Source organism: Ovis aries, chromosome 3, assembly GCF_016772045.2.
Source record: "Ovis aries strain OAR_USU_Benz2616 breed Rambouillet chromosome 3, ARS-UI_Ramb_v3.0, whole genome shotgun sequence".
Classification (NCBI taxonomy): domain Eukaryota; kingdom Metazoa; phylum Chordata; class Mammalia; order Artiodactyla; family Bovidae; genus Ovis; species Ovis aries.
The window spans coordinates 13543533-13554590 of record NC_056056.1 but is presented as its reverse complement, the minus strand read 5'-3'; the positions used below and the strand labels follow the sequence as shown (position 1 = coordinate 13554590).

General features: G+C 51.7%; 1 long non-coding RNA gene across 1 annotated transcript in view; it reads right to left on the bottom strand.

Annotated features, from left to right (window-relative positions):
* Window positions 1–5640: 5640 nt before the first annotated feature.
* Window positions 5641–11058, bottom strand: part of LOC121819000 (uncharacterized) — an 11197-nt gene continuing 5779 nt past the window's right edge. The window contains exon 2 of the long non-coding RNA XR_009600104.1: window positions 5641–9656. This is a non-coding gene — a long non-coding RNA (uncharacterized LOC121819000). The remainder of the gene's footprint in view (window positions 9657–11058) is intronic.

The following is an 11058-nucleotide window of genomic DNA, read 5'->3' as shown; positions in this document are numbered from 1 at the left end:
CGATTGCCAGGGTGAGGGGCCTGGATGGTCCTCTGTGTGATCTGGTAAGGGTCCCCAACCTCCACCCTAAGGAGAGCAGGTCAGTATAAATCTCTCCTCTGTACATGGGATGGGTGAAGAGCACTTAGGATTTTGTTAAAAAAAAAAAAAAAAAAAAGATGTTGCCTCGGCAGATATATTTGAGAGCCTCATCTATTAGGGGTAGAAAGCCAGAGAGGAGGTTAGAAGTACCTCTGCCAGCTTCTGGCTCTCTTGAAGGGTTCAGACTCTTTATAGACGAGAACCTGAGCCTCAGAGAGGAGCAGGTGTGGGTCACAGGCCGTATTAGAACCCAGGATTCCTGCTTCCTAGATCAGAGCTGTTTGACTCTGTACCTGTAGGAATTCGGGTTCATAGCGCGCTGGATGAGGCCCCAGGTCCATTTCCCCAGGTCTCCCCAGTGGGTCATCATCCCCAGCAGAGAGGTTCACCTCTTCCTCCGCTAGACAGACTTCCTGGAAAAAGACGGCCTCTGCTGCCACCTGGTGGCAACTCTGAGGTAGGGGCGGGGGCCACCTTGGCTCTGAAGCTAGCAGCAGTCCTCGTCTGTACAAGGGACCCTGTGTCATGGGGCAGGGTCAGCCCTGTTCTGGGGCATTAACCTCTTCGGGACTCCAGGATCATTAATGCTGGAATTTGTCATTGTTGTTTAGTCTCTAAGTCGTGTCCGATTCTTTGTGACTCCATGGACTGTAGCCCTCCAGGCTTCTCTGTCCATGGGATTTCCCAGGCAATACTGAGCAGGTTGCCATTTCCTTTTCCAGGGGATCTTCCCCACCCAGGGATCAAACCCCGATCTCCTACACTGCCGGCAGATTCTTTACTGACTGGGCCACTAGGGCTTGGCTGTGTGTGTGTTAGTGGCTCAGTTGTGTCCGAGTCTTTCCACCACATGAACTGTAGCCTACCAGGCTCCTCTGTCCATGAAACTCTCCAGGCAAGAATACTGGAGTGGGTTTCCAATCCCCTCTCCAGGGGATCTTCCCAACCCAGGGATCGAACCCCAGTCTCCTGCACTGCAGACAGATTCTTTACTGACTGAGCCACCAGGGCTTGGCTGCCAGCTCTCAAATCTCACCTGCTTCTCATTTGCCAACTGTGCACCCTTGATCAGGTGACTTAGTTTCCCAGCATGTAAAACAGCCTCCACGATGACAGGACCTCCGTCAGGCCAGTTACAAGGTCAGAGGGCACAGTCTGCACACGAGGCCGCCTCACTTCTGACACCGACAGCAAGTTCGGGTGGTGCCCTCAGGTCTGGTCATTCACTACAAAGACTCACACAGCTCCCCGAAAGCTCTGATAGTCACGGTTGTGGTTTCTTACAGGGAGAGGGTACTGACGAAGATCAACCGAAGGAAGAGATACACAGGGCAGCCACACGGGTCCCCCAACCAGTAAGAACAGAGGCAGGACTCATGCTTCTTGGTGGAACTGGCCCTTGTAGCCTCTTGAAAGAAATTTAACTGCCAGGGAAGGTGGTGGCAGCTGGCCCACCTGCAAGAGGCCCATCGGACAGAGGAAGCAACTCGTGCCACGAGATCCCAAGACAGCAGGGCCATCGGGGAGCTGGGGAAGCTGACTTCAGTATCACACTGTCCCAGGACCTTCCAAGATGCAGACTGCCTGATGGGTGGGAGTGTGTGAGGTCAGCTCAGTGAGCTTGCCCCTGGGGACCTGGCCAGCCCTGAGGCTCAGCAGGGCCTCAGATTTGCCCTCTGTTTCCCCCTCTCCCCAGCTTTGTGGGGCCCAGGGTGGAGGTGGGGAGAGGGGTGCTGGGGAAAAGAGGAAGGAAGAGCCAGCCCAGGCAAAGGCAGAGGGAGGGAGGGGACCTGCCTTCCCAGGGCCCCTGGGAGGGAGCTAGACAGGCCCAGCTGTGGGTTCTGAGGACCGGGGCTCTACTGGGGTTATGACAGCTCAGGCCAGGAGAGAACCGCCTGAACTGGGCCTCTTGTGCAGATGAGACAGCTAGGAGCCTAACCCAAACTCCACCCCAAGAGCTTGCTGAGGACAGAGCGGGGAACCGAGGGCCAGGAGCCCCAGCTTCTGCTTTGTGTCTTTGGGGTCCCCTGCTTCCCCCTCTGGGTCTCCGGATCTGTTCAGTGGAAAGAAGGGCTGGGCCCTTTCTACAGAAAAGCAGGAAGCTGGGGCTTATGGGAGGGGGTGAAGGGTACTTGAGATCAGGTCAGCGCTAGTCCTAGTGGCGTCTGCGCCTGTACCTAGAATCTCACCCCGCCCCCATCCCACCCCATCCCAGCTTCTCTCTGCCCACCACGCAGACCACAGTCCTCTCTTCTTGCTATTTTCAGACAGCCTAGAATTCCGAGGAAGGCAGGCCGGCACCTGCCCAGGAACTCAGAGGTGCTGAGAGAGCATCTCAGAGTAGTTAGAGGTGCAGCCAGTCCCAGCCAAGGAGGAGAGAGCTGGGGCCTGCCTTCTGGGCTGGGGCAAGGCCATCTCACTGGCCGGCCCTGGCTTGGTTCCTGCTGGGCCCTGGGCTGACCAGGAGGCTGGAGGGGTGTGTGTGGGGGTGGAGGCAGGGAGGAATACCCTCCTGGCTCTGGGCCTGCATGCTCACCCTTCCCTGGGACCAGGGTGGTTTGGGGGAGCTGCGCCTCAGTGGCTGGATTCTAGATTTGGTCTGGCTGAAACCCCCGCACTGACCCTCAGGCTGCGGCTCTGTTGCTGGAGGCCAAAGCCTGGCTTCCTCCTTTCTCCTGGGCCCGTGACGCCTTCCCCGTCGTGCTTTCAGAATTGTGCTTTTGTGCAGGGCTGGGTCCTGACCTCAAGAGATGGGAAAGGTCAGGGTCAGTGATAAGTGACCCTCACTAGAGGGGCACCCAGGTTGCCTCTTGTCTCCTTTCTTCCCCACCCTACTCAGAGAATACACTTAGCTAAGAGTTAGACAGACAGACAGGGAGGCACCACTCTGAGATGCTTTGGAAGGGACAGAATTCTCTCAGTCCTGGAGACAGCTTCCAGGGTAGAGGCAACTGTTCTCCCACCCACCTCTCAGCCAGTCTGGCCTCCCTGCCTTCTTCCTGTAGGTTCAGAGTCTGGGGTCTCCAGCTCAGGAGGGCCTCGTTCTCACTCTGTTACCTCTGAATGATCTTAGGCTTTGCCCCTGCAGCCTCTGGGGCTCAGTTTTCCCATTCATAAAATGGGAAGATGGGCCGAAAGCCCCTTCTAGGTTCTAGGGTGTAGAGTTGTGCTTTCCTTCCTTCTGAGGGAAGCAGATTCAGCGCAGGCGCAGGTGGCCTCAGGCCTGACTCAGCAGCCAGAGAGGTTCCCAGGCAGTCCCCAGGTGACTGTGGGTTTCCCCATCAGAAAGAGGCAGAGGGGATGGAAGGAGAAGTTAACTCCCCAGCCAGAGCATCGAACATGAAGCTGATTGTACCAGAAATAGAGACAGAGATGGGAGGAGGGTCAGCAAGAAGAAGATTAACCACATGAGAGAGCAAAAGAGGAAGAGAGTGTCCAAGATAGAGAAGAAGCAACAAGGCCACTCACACACAGAGATAATGACCAAGAGAGAGAAAGAGATACAGAGATTAGTGAGGACTGAGTGATAAGGCAGGGAAAGGAAGGCAGGGCCTTCCAGGAGTGGAAAAGGGCCAGGTGGCTGCGGCAGGGAAGCCAGTCGCAGAGCCTTCTGCCCCCTGGGGCTCTGCAAAAGCCAGATCCTTTTGCCTGCAAGGTGCTCAGGTCTGGTGGTCCTACTTCTGCCCATCAAATTTCCTCTGGGGCTTGGACCCTCCCGGCTGCCCAATCTAAATGTCCCCCAGACCCACTTCCCTGGGGATAATGTGTGCAGAGATGAGAGGCCCCGTAGGCTGAGGTCTCTGAGGCTTCGTGGCCTTGGGCTTTCATGAAAGGGTAAGGGCAAGTGGTGGGAAGTCAGAGATGAGTGAAGCTTGTTATCAGTGAAGGGACATGGTTAGTGTTGGGAGGAAAGAAAGGAGGTGGAAAATCCAAAGGAAACGTTCCCCATCTTCTTTTTAGGTCAGGTACTGACTCGGTGTCTCACTGTTTGGGGAAGGATAGGGAATCTGCCAAAAGGGCAGGATTAGGAAGCAAGTATTTAGTATCTGGCAGAAGGGGGAAAAGCAAAACAAGAAGAACAGAGCTGGGTAGGGGTGGGTTTAGTTGGGCTGAATTGAGCTGGGTTGAGTGTATTGAGTTTGGTTTGGGTGGAATAGAGTTGTGTTATGTCGTGCTGGGGTGAGTTGGTTGAACAAAATTTAGTTTGGTTGGATTGAATGGAGAGCAGTTTGGCTGAGTGGCCCTGAGTTGAGCCGATGTTCCTTGAATGGAATTTAGTTGAGTTAAGCTGAGTTGGGTTGTGTGGAGATGGGTTGCTTGCGGCTGAGTGGAGCGGAGTTCGGTTGCATTTGGCAGGGCCAGATTTGGGTGGGTTGGGTGGAAAGAAGTTGAGTTGGGTGGATGAGTTGAATTTAGGAGAACTGAGGTGGGTTGAGCTGAAATAGGTTGGGTTGGTCTGGGTAAGAAAGTTGGAGAGTCCCAGTGGACAGGAGTGAGGAGGAGTCTCGATCCAGCATAATCTAAATTATGCTTCCAGGGAAAGGAGGCGGCCTGAGATACCAGCAAGGAGAGAGCTGCTGAGGGGAGGGGGCTGAGGTGTGGGCCATCAGGGTTTCTCCGTCTTTCTGCCGCTCTACGCTTCCACTGTGGTGGAGGCCCACTACAGCTGTGACTTAAATCTTGGCCTGGGAAGAAGGGACCCTCATTGCGTGAATGTGTGTGCGTCCCCAGGAGTACCACATCCTCTGTCTTCTACTCCTCGGAGGCTCACCCATCGTCTGAGAGCTCCCTAAAAGTGGAAGTCTCCAGCAGACCGTCGGGAGGTTTGCCAAGATGCCATCTCATGAGGGTTTGTGGGATGGATGCAGTGCACCTGCAGGGAATCACAGAGCAGGGAGTCTGGCCCTGTGTGCTGGGTCCCAGGTGCCCTGGGAGACACCTAGTTCTTGTCCTAAGGGCTTAGGCTTGGGGGCTCTGAGGTGTCTCTAGAGCCAGGGCTTCTCGCCTCAGAGTGGGGGCCTGCGGCCAGACGGCTGGCCAGTTCCCACTCACCGCTCAGCTCTTTCTTGTGGTCCTGTGGTCCTGGCCACAGGGCTGGGCCTCCTCGATCCCCAACCCCTTGGTGACTCACATGCGCACGTGCGCGCGCGCACACACATCTACGCACACCCCACATAGCAAGGGAAGCCCCGTGAGAGAGCCCTAGGTGGGATGGATGAGAAATTGGTTCTTTATTGCCGGGGAATCAGGATGGCCCCTCCCTGTCCAGGCCCTTGGAAGAGCCCTCACGCATCATTTGTGGTGTCAAAATGCCACGTATTTGCAGGGGATGGAAAAGTCAGAGAAGCCAGAGTTTGAAATTCTGGAGCTGCGGTTAACAACTGGGAGACTCTAGCCAAATCACCCCAACTCTTGAGCGAGGTTTTTCATCTGTAAAATGTGCATAACCTTCCTTTAAGGGTAAGGGAGACAATCAAATGAGATAACAAATATGCAAGTGTTTGCACATTGCATCCTGATTGTGTGTGTGTGTATAAGCAGTAGTCATTCATTCAGTGATACATTTATCGGGTTCATTTATTTAAGAAACACTGATTACAGAGCTTAAATGTCAGGCAATGACCTAAGCATTTTCTAAGAATTAACTCGTTGAATCCTCATAACAACCCTATAAATGTGGTGCTGGTGTTCTCCCCATGTTACACATGAGGAAACTGAGGCACAGAAGGGTTAAGTCACTGGCTTAACACCATACGGCTAGGAAGTGGTAGAGCTGGGTTTCACACCTACTCTTATTTGACTCCAGAATATTTCATTCATTCATTCATCAGAACTCTGTGTCCGGTCCTGAGGCGACAGAAAAGCCCCAGGCTTGGTCAGTGTGGTGTTATGGTTCTCAGCCAGAGGCCGATGTAATCTTCTGGAGGGAGAGGGGAGGTTAGAAATGCACTGAACAATTTTTGGTTGCTGCTGTGACTGAGCTTACTATTAGCCAGCTGAACTTCCTGCCCTGTGTGGGGGAAAAATCCTACACAAAAGGTCAATGGAGCCCCATTGAGAAACCACTCAAGAAAACAGTGCTGGCTTTGGAGTCATTCCCGACCTGGATTGAGTCCCAGCGCTGCGATTCCAAGACTTTGTGACTTCGACCGAAGTTGCTTCATCTCTGTGAGCCTCAACTCTGGCAAACATGGTCTGCGAAGTGCCCAGATGTATCTGGCATGCTCTGGTTGTTCAGCAAACACAAATATCCTTTCCTGTTCAAGAACACACCAGGAAGTACCGAGGAGAAGCAGCTTTGGATTCCAGCATCCCATCCATATCCTTTTCCCTTCCACTCTGGGCGGCTCTGAAGCCTGCCAGGCTCCAGAAAGGCAGGGGACTTTTCATCCCCATAACCTTTCCTTCTTCTGTCCATCCAGGCTCATGGCCAAAGGCAAGAGAGCCTCTCTTGCCAGCTCTGAGGTTTCAGGTAAAATCCACTTACTGCTCTGAGCCTTGGCTTCCTCGTTTGGCAGATGGGGAAGCGGAATGCTGGTGGATATTGGTTGCCTCTGCCTGTCCTGCGTCCCTTCCCTCTTTTGTACATAATTTCTTCTGGGGAGTGTCCCTCTCTCCTTCTCAGTTCACATGGGGACCTGGTCTAGGACTGACCGGTAAGAATCAGGACATCCCATCCTCCTGCTCACAGCATTTGGTTCAGGGATGGGCATGGGAGCTAAGCTGGAGCAACCAGAAGTATCCAGGAAAGAGACATCCTCTTTTCATTTGGGATTGGGTCACTAGGACCATGTAAGCCTGGCGCTGCCCCAGAGCTTGGGGAGCATCTGCCTGAGAGTGAAGTCAACTAGAGGAGGGAAAAATAGATCAGAAAGAGAGAGAGAAAGAGAGAGAGATGGAGACAGGGATATACAGAGAGAGAGGAGAAACTTGGCACATGGGTGCAGCCCTTCCTGTCCCCAGTTTTTCAGCCCGGGAACCAACACTTCTTTTGCCAAAATCATTTGGAGTTGAGTGTGAGTCACTTGTCATAGAAATAATCCTGATTTATTCAGGGCCTAAACCATCTATGTCAGAAGGTTTATGTGTGGATCAAAAGAGAAGATGATGTAACTGAAAATGTTTTTCTAAACTGCACATGGCCAAATGACCATGAGTTATTAACTGAGGTGCTAAGGCAGGAACACACATTCCACACCAGTGATGAATCGGTCCTGAAGAGTTGTTTGGAAGTGTGAATTCTTGCTCCCTGCATTTTCAGTTTATTGGAGGCAGACCTTTGGAGGAAGAGGTGTCTTTGCACTGGGGCACTACTTTCATAGATGACTTGTTCCCAGGTTGGTCATTTTACGCGAAGCCGTAGGACACAGAGGAAAGAGACCCGGTCTGTTTAGGCAAGCCCTTGCCTTGCTCTGAACCTCCGTCTGACACTGAGCTGAGCTGGGCTGGACCTTCGCTCGGACAGCTCCGGGCTCTGACCGGCTGTGGTTCTGCAAGTCTCTGGCCCTCTCCTGGGACTAGCAAGGTCTTCTCACCTCTGGAGTCAGCAGCACACAGCTGTTCCTGGGTTCTCCAGAGAAGTCACACGTCAGAAACCACAACCCACACCGGAAAGACTCCTCTGAATCTGGCAGACACAGTGGGCCCAATCTCCATTTCCAACTCGGGGTCCCTTCCTGCCTAATCCCCCAAACTCAAGTTCCCCATCTCCTTTGCCAGCAAGTGAGGTCATGTGGCATAGTTCTGGGGAAGGAGGTGCTGGTGGAGCTCAGCTGGAACTCAGACTGGAGGACACCACACATTCTGAGAGTGATAGAACAGAAAGATGGAAAGAGCCTGGCCTTCCCTGGCAGCCAAGGGGCCTGGGCGACGTCGCCTCTACACCAGAAGATTCCGGAAGAATCCTCTTTTTGTTTTTGTGTATTTGTTTGTTTAAGCTTCCATGTTTGGGGCTTCGCTCTAGGTAGCCAGATGCATTCCTAGTACCCTAGGTGAGCACCTGCCTGCAACCATTCTTTCTCAAATTCTTTCTGGTGTCCAGAACAAGCTTTCTTCACATGCAGGACCACACTGATTGAATCAAACTAATTATTATTAATTATTAATTAGTATTAATTATTTCATACCAATACCAATAATTGCTGAAGCTCTAATACTTTGGCCACTTGATGCAAAGAGCCGACTCATTGGAAAAGACCCTGATGCTGGGAAAGAGTGAGGGCAGGAGGAGAGGGGACGACAGAGGATGAGACGGTCGGATGGCATCACCGACTCAGTGGACATGAGTTTGAGCAAAGACTGGGAGATGGTGAAGGATAGGGAAGTCTGGCCTGCGGCAGTCCGTGGGATCACAAAGGGTCACACACTGTGCTGCTGAACAGTAATGAATGACAACAACAATAATAATTCAGCCAGTAACGATCGTTTACCACGTATCTCTCAAGTGCAAGGGACTGAGCTGAGCAGTCTTATCTTCGCAGTGCTCCCAGGAAATAAGTATTGTTACGGCCCTTATTTCCAGATGAGGAAACCGAGCCTCAGAAATGACACATGGCTGGCTGCAATATTGAATATGGAAACCAGATTCCATATCCAGTGCCGCCTGACTCTGAGAACCCATTTCCCTCCTTCAGCACATCTAATTCAACAGGCTTAGTTATTTATTTAAAAAATATTTTCTTGAGCCATTGTGGATCAAATGTGGGCCATTTTTAAAAAGTCTCTATTGAATTTGTTCCAATACGGCTTCTGTCTTATGTTTTGGCTTTTTGGTGGTAAAGTATGTACAGTCCCAGCTCCCCAACCGGGGTTTGAACCTGCACTCCCTGCATTGGAAGACGAAGTCTTAATCACTGGACCACCAGGGAATGTTATTTAGTAAGTTGGGAAACTGAGGTCCAGGAGGGAGAAGAGTGACTTGTCTGGGGACCGCACCTTCTGGGCCTCCACTCCAGGGCTGTTTCTATGATATCCTGCTGCTCAGCTGAGACTTGACGGCCAGGTCAAAGGCTGGGGCCGTGAGAACTACTGAAGGTGCTGAGCAGTTAGGAGAGCACTTCACTGCCACAGCAGAATCATGGAAACTGCTTCTCCTTCAGCTCTGATGGAGAAGGAGGGGGATGCAGAGACTGACACTTTGCAGCCCAGCAACCTCTAGAGCATTTATTGTATCTTCACAAGACAACGGCTCTTTCCCAGCCCCTCCAGCTCTTCCATCACAGGTGGTTGGGCCCTAGATCCCAGGAGCTGATGTCTGATCCTCGAAGATTACTCATCAGGTGGCGCCAGCTGCCTAGTAGTGAGGTCTGTGGGACAGGGGACTCTGCAGTGGAAACTCCCCGGACAAGCCTGAGGACTCTCCACTCACCAACCTGTTGCTTGTTTATCTGCCTTCTTGGCCCTGGCTCTGCCTGGATGGGGATGTTTGTTTTAACGAGTCAGGACTTGGGATCCAAGAGAGCCCGGAATGGGGTGCAGCAGGGAGTTACCTTGTCAGCTTGACAGCAAACAGACCAGGGAGGCTTCGATTCCAGCTCTGCCAGCTACCAGTCTGTGGCCTTTAGCGGTCAGTTTTCCTGTTTATGAACATGGGGACAAGTAGAGAATCGATCTTAGGGAGATGTTATAATTATGAAGGAGACATTACACAAAAACCCCTTAGCATGCCTGCCTCACCGCATGATCGAGGGAAATCTTTGCATCTCGGTTTCCTCTTTTGCATCATGGGGATAATGCTATTTTCCTTTCTGAGCGGCTGTGAGAATTTGGATGAGAGGAATGTGAAAACATTTTGTGATTCTCAGTTCTTAGCTTTTCAGCTGGACTCGGCTGCTTAAATTGGACCGCCTAGCCTCCCCCTGCCTCTATGCCATCCAGTTTCTGCCTCCTTTTAACTGACTCCAAACACTGGCTGGGATTGGGTCTTGAAACCTAACCCTTACTAGTTGTGTAACCTTGGGCAAACCATGTCAGCTTTTTGGGCCTCGGTTTCTTTCCCTGTAAAACGAAGGTCATCATTTTTTTGTAGGGCTGTTGGGAAATTGACACATGATAGCCCATGTGAAATATGTGGTACTCTGCCTGGCCCACAGGAGGGACTTGAAATATTAACAATCATTATTGTTACCACTGATGCCCAACCCCAGGCTGGCACTGAGCAGGTAAAGAGGAGGCAGAGAGTTTTGCATGAAGCCCTCCTGCTCAGGTAGTGAATGTTAGGGAGAGCAGATCATGAATTCCTGCAGGTAATGAAGGTTCCTGCTGGAGGCTGGTCATGCCTATAATATTGCTCAGAATCACGCACGTCATCGTGTCTTGTCTTCACAGTAACTCTTTGTTGTTCAGTTACTGTATTGTGTCTGACTGTGACCTCATTGGCTGCAGCACGCCAGGCTTTCCTGTCCTCCTTTATAGGAGTAAACTTTCTCCTACAGTTTACTCAAATTCATGTCCATTGAGTCGGCGATGCTATCTAACCATCTCATCCTCCGTCATCCCCTTCTCCTCCTGCCTTCGATCTTTCCCAGCATCAGGGTCTTTTCCAATGAGCTGGCTCTTTGCATCAGGTGGCCAAAGTATTGGAGCTTCAGCATCAGTCCTTCCAATGAATATTCAGGGTTGACTTTCTTTGGGACTGATTGGTTTGATCACCTTGCAGTCCAAGGGGCTCTCAAGAGTCTTCCAGCATCACAATTCGAAAGCATCAATTCTTTGACAGTCAGCCTTCTTTATGGTCCAACTCTCACATCCATACATGACTACTGGAAAAACCATAGCTTTGACTATACGGACCTTTGTTGGCAAAGTGACATCTCTGCTTTTTAATGTGGCCAGGCTGTCTAGGTTTGTTTTTCCTTCCAAGGAGCAAGAGTCTTGTAAGGTACAATAACTCTTACAAGAATGGAATTATGAACTCCATTTTACAGATGGGGAAACTGACGCCCAAGAAGGGCAGTTGTCTGCCTCAGGTCACCCTGA